The following is a 16,834-nucleotide window of genomic DNA, read 5'->3' on the forward strand; positions in this document are numbered from 1 at the left end:
GGCTTCACTCCAAAGACAGCACACGGAGAGGGATCCAGCGGCGGTACCGCCCTGTAACCCCGGTCTGTCAGACCCTCCGTCTTCGTGACCTGGATAAATGTTTTCACCGGGGCCCTGAGCTCCCCGGGCTCTGCCGCAGCCCCACTGAAGTACGGTCTGATGGCGGGAAACATCAGCCAGATCGGGTCGAGACGGGCGGGGCATGTCGCGGCCTCGAGCCCCCAGATGCCATGCAGCTGGTCCGGGCGAGGGGCCTGAGGCATGGGCACCGCAAAGCCAAGGTTTGCAGCTGCCCTGGCGATAATGCCCAGTAGCTCTGACACCAAAGCTCCAACCACTAGAAGTGAGGTGGCGGCAGAGACGGGCAATGCTGCCACCCCGGGCTCCGACCTCTCCATTCAGAGAGGGGAAGCCAGGGGAGATGCCCCCTCCTCGTCGCGGTCAGAGTCGACCGACTCCGAGCTCACAAGGAGAGAGAGGGCATAGTCGAGCGGGACAGTGAAGTCGTCGATAACTTCAGCATGGATATCCATCTAATTATGCTACAGGATCGTCCTGAAGAAAATGGGAGCAGAACGTCCGCCGGCGCCCGCTTATGTGTGCGGACTGCGACGTGATTGAGGCCCACGCTGTTGGTGGGTGGGGATTACAAATTTTTCAGTGCTACGGCTCGCGCCTAGGGAAAACCCAATAGCGATAGCCTTAAAAGGCGAAGCCTATACGACATAGCTATTATGATGTTGGTCTTTTATGAGTTCTTGGTTATCTTTAAGGTTTTCCATTTTGTTAGGCTATTTTCTACAGCACTTTACCTGCACTTTACCTGAGTATGCATTCATAACATCGTTAACAAGTTATTTCTTGTTGTTGATTACAGAGAATAAAAACAGTACAAGTGAAACAATCAATACTGTTCGTAACCAGCAAAACCATAATACTCCCCTTTCTGTATTTTTTATTGTACACCTACTTTTCTAGAACAATGTTACCGGGATGCATAAAAAATAATATATGAAAGAAAGAGAAAAAAATGACAAAGCACAAAGTCCAATTTGACCATATCTTAGTGAACTTGTCCATTTGTAAACTAAGTGAGAAGGTTATTTTTTCCATCAGATATATGTCATTAATTGTGTCAGCCCATTCTTCTACTGTGGGAGGATCGGGATGCAACCAATGTCTAGCAATATTTCTCAGAAAAAAGTCAGCTTTACCTAGAATAAATGTTTCGAAGTGATTAGGAATTTTGTGTGGAATATTTTTTCCATTGTTTTATGCACCTCTGTCCAAAAATGTTTGAACCCTGGACATTCCCAAAATATATGCCAATGGTTTGCATCCCGATTTCCACAAACTCTCCAGCATTTAGAGTCTCCTCCAGAGTAATGGGCTTTTAGTTATGGAGTAATTAAAAATCTTGCTAAGCATTTCCATGCTAACTCCCTCCATGTGTATGAACTAATACATTTCCATTGTGAATCAGAGTAGCTATGCCATTCCTACGGTGGCCGAGAAGGGCAAAACACAAAAACAAACTCGGGAACATTTTTACATTTTGTAAAACACTAACAAGTTTCGAAACACTTTTACAAGTTTTTTACGAAAATTACATTTTAGAAAAAACTTTTGCAAGTTCCGGAACAAAATAACATCTTAGAAAACATTTTTGCAAGTTCATTTTTCTTACGGAAAGGGAATGCCCAAGCTCAGAGGTTGAGCCGGAAATGACAAGGAAAGCGCGCAAATTCTAGTTTTCACCCATTGAAGATGGACGGCGACGGCGACAGAGTCGCGTTTTGTCCGTTTTGTGGTAAGCACATCAGCCAACTATCACGGTTTTGTTTCTCGTGTGGACGGTCCCTCGAGTTTCTGACGGAAGGACCAAACAAACCGGCAACCTCTGCACAGCCGGATAATGCAAAGCAAAGTAAGTGCAGCATAACACTTGCTAGTATGTGAATGAAAGTGAATATCGCTATTGGTTAGGTTAGTGGCCGCTAACTTTCTGTGTTGTACATTTCAGCAGGAAAACCTTGCCCATCATTCAAACAATTTCTCGACTACAGAAGCGCGAAGACTAAAGAACGCGAGGGGTTTAATTACGGGTCGAGAGGGAAACATAGCTACAAGAAGACTACAGAAAGGAAACCGGTCCAGGTATGTTACTGACTGTTTTAGCTAAACCGCGGGGTCTTAAGTCTTAAAAAAATCTTACGCCATGTTCCTTAAATGTCCTACTGGGCTTTTATTTTTACAGTCAACCGCACTGCAACGCAAGGTGAAAATGGGGCGGAATACGATAAAAGTAAAAATGATATACAACACGAGGGGTTCCGTAACGTCAGAGCGTCTCATTCCTTGGAGTTTTCGGCCTACATCATTCAAATATTAGCATTGTCTGCCATCGTGTGCAGTTTGGTAGCTGCCTAGTTCACCCCTATGATACTGTATGACTGTACTGACTGTTTGAATGAAGGAATGAATGACGTTAAACTCCAAGGAGTAAATGTGGGAATTAGGTTAAACTGAAACAAGGGATGTGGTGTATAAGTGTATGAAATGAAGTGTTAACAAATTCTTAAGATTCTTCACATGCATAGAAATATTTGCAGATACACATGCTGTTGAAACATTAATTTTGTATTTTTCACCAAACAAGTCATATGCACAGCAGAACACCTCTACCAGCTCTACCCCTACCTCTCACTCTTCCTACCCCTCTCAATATATATTGAAGTGGGTATCTTTACGTCGATTTTAGGGCATATAGCGCTCTTGACATAATAACAGAAGCTCTCATGCAGGGCGAGATGCTTTGCCGAAGCAATTGGGCAAAAGTATTTTGAGAGCTTCAAGCTTATGGACATGTTCGGCTCATTATGAAACTGGTGGCACAAATTTGACCATGGAGGGACACTACATTCTGTGTATTATGTACCGGTAGTCTTTTGTTTTCCATATGTTTAATACATGAAATGTATCTTATCTTTGTCATTTTTATTCGATAAACATTGGATTGATGGTGTGGATTGGAACGGAGGTAAAACCTCTAAGAGGGAAAATGCTTCCAGTATTTGTTGACCCAGAGATAGCAGCACCAGAATTGCTCAAACAAGCTGTCCAGAAGATGACAAAATTTAATAAGGACGTGCAAGACGGAAAGTACATCCTTTTGTATCCGGACAGGTCAGAGGTGGTCCATCTGCCTGGATCCGAAAGGCCATTCAAATTGGCCGAGTACAAAAAGGAGCTTGGAAGGCCATATGGCAGGATCACCCTCTTCATTTGCCTTGAAACTGATTTTAAAGGAGGTTAGTGGATCTCATATATCATGATTCAATTTTTTTTCACACATTTTGGATACTCTACTGAAGGATGCATCTACAGTATCTACATGATCTGTCTTGTGTTTTTACAGTAGCGGATGATACTTCAGAGTCGGATTCTGAAATTGACATCCCATCAAGGAGCACAGTCTAATTTAATCGAGCTGACACAGTGGTACATCATAATTATTTATTTTACTTAATTACATACAAATGTGTTTATTGATTTATCTATGACAATACTGACAACCTTTCACCATTGATATTTATACTGTATATAGCGTACACATACATACACACACACAATTTATGTGGTAAGGGAACAGTTATGGAAGTTATTACAAATTGTTGATAAATGTGTGCCTGTCCCCTCAGGTTTTTGAACCCCAAAACCAAAGTACTCCCAGACCTAAACCTAGAGATGAAAGGTTGGTACATTTTGGCATCTAGTCTTGGCATTTTTAAATTTTCTTGTAGTTATCAACCAATCAGAATCTTGCCTGTATTGTATTCATTCACATTCTTAGATGACTATTGTAGGCCTGAAGAACAATATTCATTCATGTGATTCAAGATTCAAGAGGGTTTGTCATTACATACACAGTACAGTGAAATAATGTTTCCCAAGAAGTTTTCAGTGCAAATACTTATTAAGTGACTGTATTATTACTTACATGAGGTGCAATAGTGTATCAACAATATACAAAAACAGTGAAGCAGGACACTATACAACAGAGGTGATCAGATCAGTCCCTGAGTCATATGTCCTGGGGGAAGAAGCTGTTGTAGTCTGGTAGTGACAGACCGTATGTTACGGTACCTTCTGCCAGATCAAAGAGTTGAGAAAAAATGTTTGTGAGGGGTGGGTGGGGTCTTCCACGATGCTGGTTGCCTTGCGGATGCAGCTTGTGGTGTAGACGTCTGAGACGCAGGGGAGAGCGACTCCAATGATCTTTTCAGCCGTCCTCCCCACACGTAGCAGGTTTTTGCAGTCCAGTAATAATTTTAGTACTTTTTTTTTTTATCATGTTTTAGAGATGAACCAGGACCTTCGGGAATGGTTCCGACTGTGGTCATATCAGATGCTGAGGACATGGATCCAACTCGGTCAGACAAGACTTGCTACAGGTAAAACAAAAAAATGATAGTGACTCGCATACTTTCAATTTAATTCATGGGGAAGAAATGTTGTGTTTGTAAGATTTTAAACTTTGGAGTGAGTTATTGTAATTTCCCAACAGAAAATACACAGACCTGTATTCACCAGGTGTTGAAGAAGATGAGGAGCTGGTTGCAGTAGTCAGTGTGGAGAATTTCCAAGACACAGCAAAATTAAAAATTAGCTTTTTGAGTGTGGCATTCCAGTTTTTCCATTGTACAATATTGCTGGTATTTAAATAATTGTTGTAAAAGTGTGCATTTGATATTGATTAATTAAATCACTTTTGGTCATTACAGGGAGGAGATAGGCACTACACTTCCCTTGATTATAGCAAACCTGTCGCTTCTGATCGACCACAAGAAAGTCAGCAGGTTCAACATTTCGAGGTCCAATATTTGGGACGGAGCTGTCAGAGGATTCAAGCGTTCAACGTACTCAGAAGCCTGTGACATGCTGGTCAGGTTCACAGATGATGCTGGAGTTTTTGAGGAGGGCATTGACACCGGTGGACCTAGAAGGGAGTTTTTGACCCTTCTCATGAAACTCCTGAAAGGCCGGCCTATTTTTGATGGTCCAGAAGGTCATAAGTTCTTGGTCTTCAATGCAAATGGTATGCATAGGGTTATTAGTGTGCTGTGCTAATGGTTGGTTAATGATCATCAAACATTCAAATTTTTCCTCTGTCTTAAAGAATATAATGCATTTCATGTTTTCATTTTGCAATATGAATTCATTCACAGCAGTTAGGGAGGATGAGTACTTCCTGGCAGGAAAGATGGTCGCGGTCTCAAAAGTACATGGAGGTCCAGGACCCCATTTCCTGTCAGAGGGTCTTGTTCAGTATCTTGCGGGCCAGCCCTCATTCAAATCATCAGTTAATTTAATAACTGATGATGAGATAGGGAAAGCTTTACGAGAGGTGAGAATAGCATAAGTCTACTATGTGGAAGGACAGAGTTTAACATTGTTCTTGCACTGTTTTAAGACCATGTTTACTTCCGTTACAGGATAAGCATACAGAATGTATTGTAGTATATGTAATGTAGTTTTTGATGGGGTAAGGTAAGGGTTACAGCATGCTGTTTCTGTCACTGAATAAAAATGGGAAAAGATAGTATATCCAGTTATCTACTGTGGTGGTTATGCCTCTTTATGTCTTTCAGATTGAGAATGCTGCGTCATTGGATGATCTGCGAGACAGTATTTTAAGACACAGCACAATGTTGCAGACAGCTGGCTGTCTTAGACATGTGGCTGCTGTCGAACAAAAAAAAGAGATTGTGGCAGACTACCTCCATTGGCACGTCATTGACCGCAACTCCTCTGTAATTGACAGGTAAGATCAGATCAGTTTTATGTATGAAATGTTTGTTTGAAATGTCTCATGGCATGTGTATCTGTTATAACCTGTCCTCTGTGGCATTCCTCCATGTGAAATTTAGCAGTTTGTAACACCTTGACATGTGCAAATCAAAGTAATTGGTTTACACACAACTATTTTCCCCAGATGTACATTTGTTTAGGTGGATTGTAATTGTCGGGGAGAGAACCCTTAAGTTTTCTTTAGATAATTTAAATGCAGTAGGCACTACACAGCATTGAAACAGTGTTGGTGTTCACTTTGCAGATTCAAAGATGGTCTGTCAGCCCTTGAGTTTCTTGGTGCACTGAAGCAACACCCTGCTTTGCTGACCCCTGTCCTGTGCCACGTCGACAAGAAACTCACTGGCTTAGACCTTGAGAGGGTCTTCAAACCTGATCTCAGTCCTTCAGGAAGTAACAGAAGACTGAAAGAAAACCAAACATTGGCCTACTGGGCAGACTATCTTCTGGATTGTGTTGGGCAAAATAACCTGCTGAGTACATCACATGTACATTATAAATATAGCTAACTCCTACCCTAGCCTGATGAGCACATCACATGGCAGGCACATTACAATATAGTCAACTCTTGCTCTAACCCAATGAACACATAACACAAACATGATAATATATAGTCAGGTCAAGGCCGGAGCCGAAGGCCCCATTTCTCAGCCAGGCAAATGGTGGACACTCAGACAATGCACCAGTCATCCTCAAGAACGGGAGAGCCACATTAATTTATCACACAGGAGACACTTTGAGGAGCTCTCCCCCGTTAGGAGGACACATGCATATACCAGGGCCTGAGAGCCAAGGTCAAGCAAAAACACACAGAACCACACACACCTCAAACGCACACACCTCATCGAGAGGAGGATACAGCATAAGACTGTATCACACAGGGACTCTTGATCTTCTTCTGAAGCAGACCTTCCACGGAGGCGAAGCTCTGGACGAACCATCAGCGCTGATTAGGGACTTAGACATATTCGATCTCTCACGCTTTATGACTCTGTATAACCGTTGCCACTTTACTTAATAAATCCAAGGTCCTCGTGCCGACAGACTTTATTACCTCTCCGTCTCATTTCATCTGGTCCAGTAACTAGACAGACCGTTTTTCCCCTCAATTGTGAAGGTTTGTAAGGCTTTTTGTAACTACTTGAAAAACCACATACCATGGTGTGTCTGAACATTTATTTCTTTGCAGAAGGAGAGGCTGCTGTGTCTGTGGAGGACGTGTTGATGTTTTCAACTGGACTGAGATCCCTTCCCCCAGCTGGCTTAGACCCACTTCCACAATTAGAGTTCCTAGATAACTCGCCATTTCCAATGGCAAACACTTGTGGAAATGTCTTAAAACTAGTGTTTAAGACACAAATGGACTTTGGAATACAAAATAGTCCAGGATTTGGCTGTTTTTGACTTCACATCCTAACCCTAGATCCCTGAGACTAGTTTAATGTGGTTTTTTTTCAGTTAACATGAAAAATAATGGATCTAAAACGATTAGCATTCTTATTTGTTTAATTGCCACTTTGGAAAATTGAAACTGGGTGTCAAATTCAGACACTTTGTGTACATTTACAATAAACCTGCAATCAATTCAGAGCTGAGCAATTTATTTTAGTCTAAGATACAGTTCAGTTGAAGACTGCCAGTGATCTGGCTTCTGTAAATTATTTTGCTCCATGGCTAAGTCCAAGTACTCCTGCATGTTTGGGTCCCCACATGGAGCTCTTGTCAGCTGAGCCTCAGGAAAGGCATCCAGTTCAGTTTCTTCAATTTTAAATCCACAGTCTCTGGAGCCAAACCTGTGTTAAACAGAATATTACATTTATTAAATGTTTAGATCAAAGGGAGACAAATACCAACGAAATGGCAATATTTTCAGTTCCATCAAGTATTACCTGTGTGGCAAGTAGTAGAGCTCATTAGGCAATCCTCCTGGACATGATGCTGTTCTGGAGGGACGAATCCTGTGACTGTTCCACAGTCTCACACACTCATCCAAGTCCCTCTGAATGACCTCACCGAAGCAATATCGCAGTAGACGCTGATGCTCTTGACTCCCGTTAAAGTGTCCGGCATCTCTAAGGTCCGCAAATAACTCCATCCAGAACTGAGACCTATAGAAATCGATAAAATAATATGTATATGCTTAAAATTATAACGTATATTTGAATGAATGAAGGTTACCCATAATCGAATGACTTAACGAGGGCCACGTACCTTCCCTTTCTGAATATGGACCACCAGGACTCAATCCTCTGGTTACTTGTGGATGACCCATACATGTGGCTGGACGCTCCAGAGTAGTAGTCATTGTGGTGGTGGCGTAGGGTACACTGAATTGCGGCCATGGTCCCGTTCTCCGTGCCGCAATCAGTCCTCAGTCTCATGGGGATGACACCAAGGTTTCGCACACATGATAAGTAATAGTGAGCGATCACTGTTGGGTCATTATTCGTTGGTCCACAAACAAGCCACAGTACTTTGCGCGAAAACCCATCGATGCACCCGGAAAGAGCCAAACCGAATGGCTTGAGTTTATCATAGCCATCCGCGTGCCATACATAGTTGGGTCCCATGGAGTGGTAGGTTCTCCTTACGAACCTTCTGCGTGTTCTCCTCTCGCACCCTTGAGGATTGAGCTCCCGGAGCAAAGTCATTACAAGATCCCGCCTCACTTGCAACTTGTACTTTTGTTTGAGTACCTGCCACATCGTGCGGTAGCCAAACAGCTGTCCAGGTCCGCGAAGTTCCAGACGTATTGTCCTAATTACTGCGTCTCTAGAGGAGAAATTCCTTCTGCGGTATAACCCGGCGTCATTAAGTTTGCCTTTCAGAGACCTCAAACTGATCTGTACATCATGTAAACACGACATCATGTCCACGATCGCAGCGTACGAGTGTCCCTCATGAAAATAGAGTGTGCACTGCTGCAGCACATCTAGTCCTTCCGTCTGGTCAGCGCGATTTGAACACTCTAAAGACCTGCCACACGAAAAACAAAACCGTGTTAATTGTGTTGGCCACAGAACGGACAAAACGCTGCTCTACCGCTGTCCATCTTGAATCGCTATGAATGAACTTGAATTCGAGCGCTTTCGTTATCACTTCCGGGTCAACATCGGAGCTTGGACATTCCCCTTCCGTAAGAAAAAATGAACTTGCAAAAATCTTTTCTAAGATGTTATTTTGTTCCGGAACTTGCAAAAATCTTTTCTAACATGTTATTTTGTTCCGGAACTTGCAAAAGTTTTTTCTAAAATGTAATTTTTGTAAAAAAAAACTTTTTTGTGTTTTGAAACATGTAAAAGTGTTTTAGAACATGTAAAAATGTTTCCGAGTTTGTTTTTGTGTTTTGCCCTTCTCGGCCACCGTACATTCCTCTATTGTCTCCCTCATCTCAAAGTCTCCCTCTCTTTCCCATTTATTTTTTATGTATTCTATAGAGCAGGGGTGCCCAACCTTTTTTGACCCAAGATCTACTTTTCAAGTAGCCAACCTCCCGAGATCTACCAGATCTCCCGAGATCTACCAGAGATCTTTTTTTTTTTTTCTTCACCCCTCGCGGTCGACTTGGGATCTGTCGGCGGTCTACTGGTAGGGCACCCCTGCTATAGAGTATGTTTTTTTTTGTCAAACCTTTTTAGAAACTGTACCTTTGTTAGATTCACCTGAATGGGCCCTTAAAATGTATTTCAGCACCGGGTCTTCCAAATCTATTGGATTGTTTAGAGTTAGAGTTTGGAAATCTTTCAATTGCAACTTTTTTTGTAAGTGAGTAGAATGTTCTAATCCCTTTGTCTATCCATGTTTTAAATCTAAGATCTAATTGATTGGGTTTAAAGTCATGGTCATATGCACTCCACCTTATTATCCATAATTTATCCAATCATTTAGATTCCGTCTCGTTTGTATTCCTAACTTTAAATTGAAACCTAAGCTATGGGTTTTTCAATGTATCTATTATTCGGCCTGACACTTTATTGCCCAAGACGGCCTGAATAGGGAAATCTTTAATCAAACTATTTTCAATGTCCTTCCATCTTGCATCCTGATTATATAAATTCAATAAGGGCCGGATTTGGATTGAGTAAAAATAATCTCTCAAACACGGAACTCCCATTCCACCTTATTTTTTCAGGAGTTCCAGTGTCTTGAATTGCACTCTCGTTTTTTCCCTTTCAACTGTGTTGTTTATTAGGGGTCCGAGCAGCGAAGCTGCTAAGCCTCAGTTTTTTTCGACTCAAATTCTGTAAAAGTCATACTGCAGCCCATACCGTGAGTCGAAAACTCTTGAATTTTTCAGGTATGGTTACCAATAACCCCCACTACCCATAAACTCAGATTTGTGGCACTTTACCCAAAGGTGGCGCTATTGTAAATAATCAGGAATTAGGCTTATTTCTCCTCACCAGATTGACCTGGACACAAAATTCTTTCATCATATTAACCTCTAAAATCAGATGCATCTTTTTACCCTGGTCTTCTGAGTGAGGCTTTATGCAGTTCAATTTTGCTTGGACCCCGTTAATCACTACTTGTGGTTATATTTCAAGCTATATTGAAATAGCTTGAAATATAACAAATATAACAAGCTATTTCAATAAGCAAAATACTTATTGCTTGTTAGTATTTACTAACAAGCAATAAATTAATTCATTTCCATTCAAATAATTATGTTTCTGGAATTGGTATCCATTATTATCAATTTCATTTTCTTCTCTTCTTCTGCTTTACCGCTTCTTAGGCCTTTTTCTTTAATTATTGCCATCGTAAAGGATTATGGGCTACCAATACCTCATTTCCTTTTGTAAAGGATGTTCAGGAGTAACCTATGCTAAAGGTGGGTTAAAGGTTGCACCGAGGCACCTTTCCTAAGCATTTTTAGAATTCGAACCACCTTTCCTTCACGAATTTCCGGGTCATCATGTTAGGAAAGGAAATTTCCTAAGCAAAAAACACAACGAACCCGTAGAGGGCCCTTGTCCTCTGAGTGGAGAGAGGGATAGTCTATCCACTGAGAGGAGAGGGGGTTGGTCCATCCTCTGCTGTCAAAAAACATCAATGTCATCAAGTAACTTGTTATAATGTAAAGGAAATTGATTTTATTTGACTGATTCATGTGCGCATACAGCCTGTAGTTTGTGCATCCTATTGTTGAAAGAAAGTAAAGTCATTTCTTGAGTTATTCCAAGCCACACATTCATATAAAAAATACAATGACTGTATATTTAACATTTTGTTACCCTCCACCTGTTGGACCCAGTCCCCCCAGTCCCTCCAGTAGGCGGTGTTCCCGGTCTCCCCTCTCCTCCTATTGGACCCAGTCCCTCAAGTAGGCGGTGGTCCTGGTCTCACCTCTCCTCCTATTTGGTCTTAAAGGTGGTGCGAAGGCCTCATTGCCTCCAAGTAAAGGCAGCAGAGAGGATCAGGCCCTCTGAATCTGGAAATGTAAAGAGTAGTAAAATAAATTAGAAATTGACATGGGTCAGTTGCTCTGTAAATAAGCAACAACCTACTGACTGCTTCCATTTCAGTATGTATGAATATGTTGAGCAAGAAACAACTATTATTATGAAATCCATTATGATTAGAAAACTGTTCTTTCTCCAAGCTTATGTCTCAGTCCACCAGTAGTTCTTTAAATGAGGAACATTACCGTGATTCACTCACTGTTGGAGGGCTGCATGGATGTGTCCCTCTGCGTAGAAGACCAGAACAGCCTCCACCAACTCACCCCTCTACTCTGAGCTTTGGAGTAACCCAGGGAGCCCATGAGAGACCTCTCATCCCAAGAGATACTGACTGCCTCTCTGGCCTCTTCCAGGGATGCTGCTCTGACAATCAAAGTCATTATATTTGGAGAAAAAAAACCTCCTATGAAACTGCATAATGTATTACCTAATGGCTCCCACTTCATATGAAGTGCCTCCAATACCTCAACTATTACATAAAAATCACCCATTAAAATAAAACACAACCAGTGTGTACTTAAGAGGGCAATATTACAGATGCCTAAAAGAAGTAGGAAATATAAGCACACACGCACATGCACACGCAGGACCACAGCTCAGTATAAAACAGGCTACTAAATTGATTGATTAGATGTACATTGACTTGCCTTTTGGAGGTTTTCTTTCAGAGTGTGGTCCACTACCTCTCCCGCCTTCCAGGAATGGGTGATGAACCACATAGCTGTCGATAGACACTCTGAAAAGAAGTTTGGAGAAAGTTCTCCTTGTGCAAGGCAAACAACCAGCATTTTGCTCACCATTCTGTAGACGCCATGTGCAAAGCTGAACAAAAAAATAAAATAATGACGTAATATGTCAAATTCGCCGGTCTATCATCATGCATTTTACCCCCATAGATGTGGTGCCAGCACGGCCTTGAAAATATGGGTTTGAAATAAGCACAAAAATATAATTCCATAAGCTTTAGTGAATAAGTATTCCATATGCATGAGAATTGGGACTTTTTAAGCTTCACATGGGAGTTGAACCCCCCACGCAGAAATTCAAGACTGACGCGCTACCTCCACTCTAGCACTCTGTCACAGAGACACAATGCGCAACAGTAAGCATTGTCTACATAAGATCCAAAAGGACGATCAAATAACGAACACCCTCTGATGAGAATCTGTATCTCTCATGAAGAACCCCAATTTCGTTGTTTGCACAATGACAATAAAGTCTGAAATCTGAATGTCGTCAGAAAATACCAAGGGATCGGTTCGGTCCCGTAAAACCCTCTGTCTCCGGAGAGACGCCTGTACGAGAAGTGCGCCGAGGTCCACGGGAACACCCACAAATGGTGACGCCATTGTCAGAGGAGGGGCTAGGAAGCTGCGCACGCCGATTTAAGTAGCCGATCTCTGGCTAGACTAAGCCGAAAAACTGCTCCCGACCAGGTTTGGTTGCGAGCATAAGTCACCATGGTGATACAGCGACGCTAAAAGAGATCGACTTTCGTGGTACAACTAACCCAGGCTTTGAGCTCAACATACCTCGCTAACCCTCTAAACGAGCTTCGTGGTACAGGCCCCTGGTTATAACGTTTACCAGTACACAACGTTTACAACTGAGCAAAGTCGATGCCAACAGACGGTTACAACGTCAATCAATAGGTGTATTGATTGTTGATTCTTTTATATTGAGTAAAACGTTAATCTTCCGCCATGTTTATGCGCGTCACTAGTAAACCATACGTCACCAACTGGGTTGTCTCGCAAAGCCAGGCGAAACTACAGCAAGTAGAATGGTCTGGAACCACGCTACCTCGAGCCGTCCATCTGTGGGGAAACTGGGCAGGCCTGTTTTTATTCCTTTAAACCAATCACAATCGTCTAGGGCGGGGCTAAGCCCGGGAAGCAGCAGCGGTGCCCATGCAAAATAGTGCCGGGGGGAAATGCCAGCAACCAGAAGGGGAGGAGTAGCAGTGAAATCCGACGCTAGGCAATAGACGCTGTCCACTTCCGTTCAGCCAGACTACCAACTGGGCAACTCTTATCAAAATCTGGCCCCAGTTGCTGAACGGAATTAGAATCATAAGAGCGTCATGAGGTGTCGTTTAAGAGAACTTTCCCACGTCACGAAAATGTTTTCCCCATAATTTCCAACGATGTGAACGCACCATTAAGTTCAGTGCCGTGTTCCAATATCCATACTATCCGTACTTACTAGCCTAAGTTTGAGTACGCAGGGCGTTCCGATTCAGATCGGGCGAAAATAAGTGTACTGAAAGGACCCGGATGGTGTACTCAAAAGGGACTCTCTTGATCAACGCCACTTCGCCCGGGGCGGGACTTTACGTCCTACGTCACTCGCTATGGGTATGCATGTGTGCGCGTAGCCGTTTGTCTCAGGGATCTGTGCACAAACTCCCTTGCACTACAGCAGGGGTTTTCAACGTTTTTCAGGCCAAGGACCCCCAAACTGATGGAGAGATGGAGCGGGGACCCCCTACTTATATATTATATAAAATTGTGTTTTATATTAAACTGGTCCTATGGTGCCATGGATAAATTAACCTTGTTATTGTGCTAAATCCACAATACTAAGATATTCAAATAATACACAGGTTCATATGTTCATGTTTTTATTTTAAACATTAAGGTACAGTAAGTAAACTGTAAACATAACAGACATTTTAAAACATAAATGTGGAAACGAAAATTAGTGATGCTTGTTAGTGCCACTGGCATGCATAAACATACCTGTTATCTTGCATACAATACTGAACTATTAACATAATTGACAGATTCATGTTTTAATTTTAAACATACATGTAGTATGGGCAGTGTATCCTCAAACCATCTATGGATGGCATACATACTCCCACATTAGTGAGATGTCTGACCCTGATGAGTAGCACACAACTTGTCTAACCTTGGACGTATGGAGGTTGTCAGGCAGAGAGTCATATCAGCCTCTGGCTGCAGTCTTGACCTGTATTTGTTTTTCAGGTAGATGAGTGAGGAAAATCCACTTTCACAAAGATATGTTGTAGCAAAGGGCAACAGGCTCATCATTGCTTTTGCTGCCAGTTGTGGAAAGTCTGTCTGTCAAGATATCCAGAACTGGGTGAGTGGTTTAGTTTCGTATATGTTTCTGAACATGCTGTCAGTGGACAGTTCAATGAGCTGATCCTCCTCTGTCACCCTCAGGCGTGCGCCGTCTGCTGCGTCATCTCTGAATGGAAACTGTATCCATGTCTTGTCCCTGCGCCAGGAGTCGGCCTCAGAAAAGTAGTTCCTAAATTGACCATGGAGCGCCTCCATGTGTGCAAGAATCGCGTGTGTTACGGGAGGCGAGAGCACAGCAGAATCTCCCAGCTCATCCACTGATGGAAACATAGAAAATATTCCCTCCCCGACACGCTCCTTCCATTTTCTGATCTTTTTGACGAAGCCTTCCATCCTGTCATACAACTGAAAGGCATATGTGTTGTGACCTTGCATAGAAATGTTAAGTTTGTTCAATTCAGCGAAAATGTCAGTAAGATATGCAAGTTTGGTGATCCAGACATTGTCGCTGAAAAGTGCAGCCAGCTCTGTGCGCTTTTGGAGAAGTAAAAACTCCCGAATAGACGTGCGTAATTCTAACACACGTGCCAACACTGTTCCGCTTGAAAGCCAGCGCACCTCAGAATGGTACAGTAGCCCAGTGTGCTCTTCTCCTTCAGCAGCACAGAGATTAGAGTAGAGTCGTGTTTGCAAAGCACTCTTCTTGACTATATTCACAACTTTTACGACAGAGTCCATGACATCAGACAGTTCAGCGCTCATGTCCTTGGCAACAAGTGAATCTCTGTGCAACATGCAGTGCGTCCAAATCACCTCTGGAGCCACATCCCTGACAAGCGCGATTAGGCCACTTTTTAATCCAGCCATGGCTCTTGCACCGTCGGTGCACAGTGCAACACATTTTGCCCATGAAATGTCATTTTCTCTGAAGAAAGCGTCAATCACTTTGAAGATTTCAGCACTTGTTGTGCGTTCAGGAAGGCGCTTACAAAACAAAAATTCCTCCAGCATTTCATTTTGATCCACAAAGCGCACAAATGCCAGAAGCTGCGCGTCCTTTGACACATCCGTTGATTCATCCAGCTGTAATGCAAATGCATCTGCCAATCTCGGCTTCTCTATCAGTTGCACTCTCACATCTGATGCCATCTCGTCAATACGGCGAGCAATGGTTGTGTCCGACAATGGAACAGTTTTCAGTTTATTAATGTCAATATCATTCCCATAAATAGTTTTACACATGTCAGTTGCCGAAGGCAATATTAAATCCTCTCCAATTGTGTATGGCTGTTTCTTTTGGGCTATCCGAAGAGCAACTTGATAAGAGCATTTCAAAGCTAGCTCACCAACTTTGGCAGATTTTTTCATCAATGTCTGTTGGCCTTGGAGGGATTTGAGATAAGTTTTGAAGTAGTCAACAGGTTTGTCTTTTATGTGGCTGTGGGTTGTCTCCAAGTGACGCTGCAGCTTTGATGGCTTCATAGACTCGTTTGACAGCACAGTAGAACAAATGACACACATTGGAAATTCAATGCCATCTGTCTCCTTGAAGGTAAACCCAAACTTCAGATAATTGTCTGTATATTTTCGGGTCTTCTCTCTTTTACGCTTACCCTTAACAGCTGCGGGGCCTACAGCAGGTAAATCGTCAGTTTCATTTTCACCTGCGGTTTCTGAGGTGGAGGGTAGGCCTATCACTTTTGTGCTTGTGGTTTTTTTTTCTCTCACAAAACGATCCATTTTAGATTTTTTTAGATCCAAACATAAACAGTGGCTAGCATAATAAGAATGGGAGCCCGCGTGTCACATACGGCCTCGTGATTGGCACAGCAGCGATAGGGGCGGGTCCTCCTCGTTGATTGGACAGATGTTGTGAATGAACCGGTACCAAGCTTGAAAGAGCTCCTGTGTGTCGCTGAATGTGTGCATTGCTGACTGAAAGACATCTTCTGCCTCCATTTATCTGTTCACTACACTAGCCGCATTTACATGGACACTTCTGATCCAATTAGAAGTGGAAGAACAGCTCATCGGAATAGAAAAGGATCATATATACGCCTCAATCGGAATACAATTCTCTCTCGGTTTGGGGTGGGTGCGGCTATTTTTTAACCTGGAGTACTTTGGGGGGAATAATGTAGGATACCTGCGAGAGTATGCTGCGATCTTTATAGCTCCATGGCTGGCACGCGGTGGGTCCCAGTGTAATTTGAGAAATGCATCCCTGCCGGCGATTTTCATTGGATTAGAAAATTATGGGAGGTACTATTTTGTCCCGCCCACGGACGCTCTGGCATCTACGGATACGAATACTTTTGCTACACATTTACCACCTAGACGTGTTTGTTACATATTTTAAGAACATAAGCTGCCCACACATAGACCCTAGAAAGCAGGACCAAACATATAAGCTGTAAATACTATACATAGCCACAAGGGGAGCAGGAC

This window comes from Gadus macrocephalus, chromosome 4 (genome assembly GCF_031168955.1).
Source record: "Gadus macrocephalus chromosome 4, ASM3116895v1".
Classification (NCBI taxonomy): Eukaryota; Metazoa; Chordata; class Actinopteri; order Gadiformes; family Gadidae; genus Gadus; species Gadus macrocephalus.